The 5,000-nt window shown below is 49.1% G+C and overlaps 1 protein-coding gene across 1 annotated transcript in view; it reads left to right on the top strand.

The window, feature by feature from the left end:
- Positions 1-5,000, top strand: part of LOC105905650 (zinc finger protein GLI2) — a 100,023-nt gene that overhangs the window by 73,266 nt on the left and 21,757 nt on the right.

Below are 5,000 nucleotides of genomic sequence, written 5' to 3'. Positions count from 1 at the left end.
TGTTTATTTAATAGCCGGGCACTGATGAATTTGCTTAATATGAAAGTTAGAATAATAATGTTTCGCGCGAGGTTCTGACACGTCGTTTTCCGAGAGCCAAGCACGTAGACCAACCGAGCGTGTGGACTCGACGTTTTTTGGAGGCCTACTGAAATGGAACAACAGACAGAGGTGCGTGGGATCCGACCACATTTTCTGGAACAACTTTTTTTTTTTCTTCAATATCAACCAAACCCCCCCCCCCCCAAAAAAACAAAAAAACTGAGAATTCCCCTGCTTCTCCGGCAGCCACGTCCCATTAATCAAGCGCAAAGACTGAGACAAGACACTGCGCCGAGAGGCGGTGAGCTCTGTTGGTTTTAGCCGGGCGCTCTGTGCCGTGCTGCAGCGCTCGTTTGGTTTTAGACAAATATTTGCCCACACTTCACAGCACGGCCTCCGCACTCAAAAACACCCACAATCAGCTCCGGAGGGTAGCGGTGCCAGTCACAACACGTCGCTCGTGTAGACCTTCCATCCCCCAGGCCTGCGTGTCAGTGCAGTGATACTCGCACGACTGTTCACAGTCACAACACTGAGGCGGCGTGACAAAAGGCGTTTGTTATTCTAAGACGTTAAATTAAAACAACAAGGATCGTTTCTGCCGGCTTTCATCTGTGATTTGGCTTAGATTTGGTCCACGGGTCGGCGATGGAGGAGTCGAGTAATCTCAGGCCAGGACAGGATAGGACTCTCCCTCACCTCTGTCTAACTAGGGTGGAGGTATCACCTCTGGTCTAAACATGCTCTTGTACATATGCAGACTAAGTGGCACCTAATAATCGAAGTTACACACGCACAGAAACACAGAAAAGCCATGTTCCTGCTTACATAAGTACATGATGCATATAAGGTAATTAATGATACAAGGCACTTGATTATTATATTCTTAAGTCATTAACAGTGTTTGGAAATTATCTCCATCAGAGGTGACTTGCTCAGCGTTGCTAATCCTACTCGGGATTCGGCAGAATGAAACCACAGGTTAAACACTGTGAATAGATGTAGGTAAGATAAATAAACATGCTAGCTTCTCAATTATCCCAGTAGGTTCTTACTTTACATTTACATTTAGTCATTTAGCAGACGCTTTTGTCCAAAGCGACGTACAAGGGAGAGAATAGTCAAGCTACGAGCAATAGAACCTGGCGTAACAATAAATACTACTTTACATAAGAAATATAACAAAAAGAAAAAAAGAAAAAGAAGTGCAGAAATGTAACTGCTGTAATTGCAAGTTATGCACTATTCGAAGTGCCAGTTAGGACGTGAAGTGCTCTCTGAAGAGTTGGGTCTTCAAAAAGCTTCTTAAAGGTAGAGAGGGACGCCCCTGCTCTGGTAGTGCTAGGTAGTTCATTCCACCAACGTGGAACTACAAATGAGGTTCCTGTGTTACAAAAACAATATCCTGTAAATCATCCCGAAGGGGAGATGAGGTGAGGCAGTTCATCTGGATCCTGTGGGAACCTCGGAGAACGATAGTCAACGTTCCTTGCAAAGCAATGTTGCAAATGTTCCTGGAGCTCAACTGGTGGACCAAGGTGCTGACAACACCAAGGTCGTGGTGTCAATATCCTGGAAACAGACATACTGATGAGAATGTATGCCAAATGCACTATATACCGTGCTGGAGAAAAGTGTGAATGCTTAGTTTTGGAGGAAGTACTACTCCCGCTACAGTGCTAGACAGTGGTTCTATGGGAGTGGCACGGTCTCTCCAAGCTGAGGCGCTCTTGAGCAGACCACTACTGAGAAGAGTACTGGCTAGAGGAAGCCCATCTGAAACCAATCAGTGCCCGAATGAACAGAACCAACAGTAATTAAACTGTTAAGGGAAACGTTAGGCAGTCAATTACAGAAAGTGTTGGTGCTGGACACTAGGCTTGGGCCAGGGTTGTTTTACGAGGCTACGGAGAAACTATAAAGTCACCAGACCAAAGCAGATGAGCCCAGAACCAGCCACGAGCCTCCTCTCACACTTTCATAGCAACAATACCAGACCAAAGCAGCCGATCACCCAGACAGGCCCCTGATCAAAGGCTCCTGGGAAGTGGAAGTGGAGGAATGGAATGGGGTGTGAGAGAGTGTGTGTGTGGGGGGTGTGTGTGTGTGAGTGTGGGGGGTGTGTGTGTGTGTGAGTGTGTGTGTGTGTGTGTGTGTGTGTGTGTGTGTGGGGGGGGGGGGTGTGTGTGTGTGTGGGGGGGGTGTGTGTGTGTGTGAGTGTGTGTGTGTGTGTGTGTGTAGGGGGTGTGTGTGTGTGTGTGTGGGGGGTGTGTGTGTGTGTGGGAGGGGGGGTGAGTGTGTCTGTGTGGGGGGGGTGTTGGTTGGTCCGGCACCCTGGCTGTGCCGGCCTATGTGGACATAAATCACTAGAGGCTGTGTGTGTGTGTGTGTGTGTGTGTGTGTGTGTGTGTGATTGGGGCAGAGGAAGGCGAGGCGAATGGCAGACCCGGCTCCTTTCCATCTCCTCATCTAATCAGGTGGCAGTGGCACATTCATAAACACATCTCCGCTGATAGAGGCGGCTAACAGAGATAGATAAGCCTGCCACTCTCCTTCAATGTCTTGTCCCGGTCACTGAAACAGACCCATTAATAGCATGCAAATACCAGCTCAATCTGGGGCCACTGCGTTCACACAACTGCGTCGTCAACTGTGCTAGCGTTAGCTAGCGTTAGCCCTTCTGGCTCATTAACAAAATTACACGACAAGAAGACCTATTTATATATTTATGGTTGCTGAAAGAAAAATTATAATAAAATAAAAAAAAAAAACAGGAGATTGATGAGGGGGGGGTGTTCATTCCCCCCCCCCCCCCCCCCCCCATAACAAATACATATTCACACGTCACATTTTTTTAGTGCTTGTTCTTGAATGCCAATGGCATGCCTTGAGTCCCTGGGCCCTAAGTGTGTGTTATGGGCCTTAAGTGTGTGTTATGGGCCGGTACTGAAATGCATATTTAGAAGTGACAGAGGCCCATTAGCTCATGCTAAGAATAATGGCCCTCGAAGGAGCAAGGCGGGAGGATTAGGCCTCAGCCAATGGTCTGGGGGGAATTGGTCCCGGCATGAAGGCCCCCGTGTCCGACAGACACACACACACACACACTCACACGCACACACACACACACACACACAGTGATGGTTTATGTAAGGCCTGCTTGTGTTGGCACGGCCTGTGATAGAGTCATTATGGACGTCCGGTTGCCAGAGCCCTTGGTTACGACCTCAGCGCTCCTAATCACACGGCAGCCGCCCAACCCCCCCCCACCCCACCCAGCCCTCTCCAACACCCGCACTAATGCGTAGCACCTGTTGGGCCCCGACAGCAACTGGTTGCGTGTCCCCCCCACCCCCCACCCCCCACCCCACCCCTCCTGATGACATACCAGAGGCCCAGGGCCATAGCCATCAACAGCACTGAGAAAACGTCTGTCTTTCCCAACCGCTAACAAAAGCCGCCAGATTAGATACCCACAGGGCGGAGTGTTTGTACTTAAAGCCCTCACTACCCTTACACACGTACTCACACACACTGACACTGACACACACTCGTAAACATACATATTCACACACACACACACACACCCATACACATACACACACACACACTCTTACACACAAATTCTCTCACACACTCATACACACACACAACCCCCCCCCCCCAAGGGTTAGGGAAGTGTAGCAGACTGCAGATGCATGTAAGAGTGTGTGTGTGTGTGTGTGGGTGAGAGTATTTGTGTGTGTGTGTGTGTTACCTCACATCTGTCTGTAATCCGACTCTAACTACCAAGACCCAGTGCAGCAGTGAACACAACGGCAACAGGAGAAACGTCTGAAACAGGAGTGTGTGTGTGTGTGTGTGTGTGTGTGTGTGTAGGAGAACCAGTGTTAGCGAGCACAACGCCAACGAGAGAAACGTCTCAAACAGGAGTGTGTGTGTGTAGGAGGACCAGTGTTACCCCACACAACACCAACGGGAGAAATCTGAAACAGGAGTGTGTGTGTGTGTGTGGGAGAACCGGTGTTACCCCACACAACTCCAGCGGGAGAAACGTCTCAAACGGGAGTGTGTGTGTGTGTGTGTGTAGGAGGACCGGTGTTACCCCACACAACACCAGCGGGAGAAACGTCTCAAACGGGAGTGTGTGTGTGTGTGTGTGTGTAGGAGGACCGGTGTTACCCCACACAACACCAGTGGGAGAAACGTCTCAAACAGGAGTGTGTGTGTGTGTGTGTGTGTGTGTGTGTAGGAGGACCGGTGTTAGCGTGCACTGGGTGAACTCTTGCGGGGCGCTGGGGCCCTTCTCAGGAGGGTCAGCTGCAGACTCTTGCATACATTTCCTGTCGGTTGAAATCAATTGGCCAAATTGCCTCCATTAACCAAACTGATGTGCAGCGCACTGCAGGGTGATTGCTATCAGGGTAATTACAGTAAATTATTGGGGATGATTAATTGCCCCGGGCCTGAAATCAAAAGGGGGTCAGAGAGACAGGGAGATAGAGGAGATATGGAGCATCATTAGCTTTCATTCTCACAGACGCAGCCAGCGGGGATTTTCTTCTGACTTCTTGAAACGTCTAAATGCCATCGGAGTCAACACTCATGATTATGCAGTAGCTGTGCTGGAGAAAAGTTAAGAGAGCGCACTTTAATACGAGAGTACCGGGCTGTGTTGGAGAAAAGTTAAGAGAGCACACTTTAATACGAGAGTACCGAGCTGTGCTGGAGAAAAGTTAGGAAAGCGCACTTTAATACGAGAGTACCGGGCTGTGTTGGAGAAAAGTTAAGAGAGCACACTTTAATACGAGAGTACCGAGCTGTGCTGGAGAAAAGTTAGGAAAGCGCACTTTAATATGAGAGTACCGGGCTGTGTTGGTTTGGCAGAAAGTTCCTTTAGAAACAAGTGGAAAAGGACACTTAGCGATGAGATAAAAGTCTTCAGTCTGATGAGATCC

The sequence above is a fragment of the Clupea harengus genome, chromosome 21 (genome assembly GCF_900700415.2).
Source record: "Clupea harengus chromosome 21, Ch_v2.0.2, whole genome shotgun sequence".
NCBI lineage: Eukaryota > Metazoa > Chordata > Actinopteri > Clupeiformes > Clupeidae > Clupea > Clupea harengus.
The sequence above is the reverse complement of the archived record's forward strand: the minus strand, read 5'-3'. Positions and strand labels throughout refer to the sequence as shown.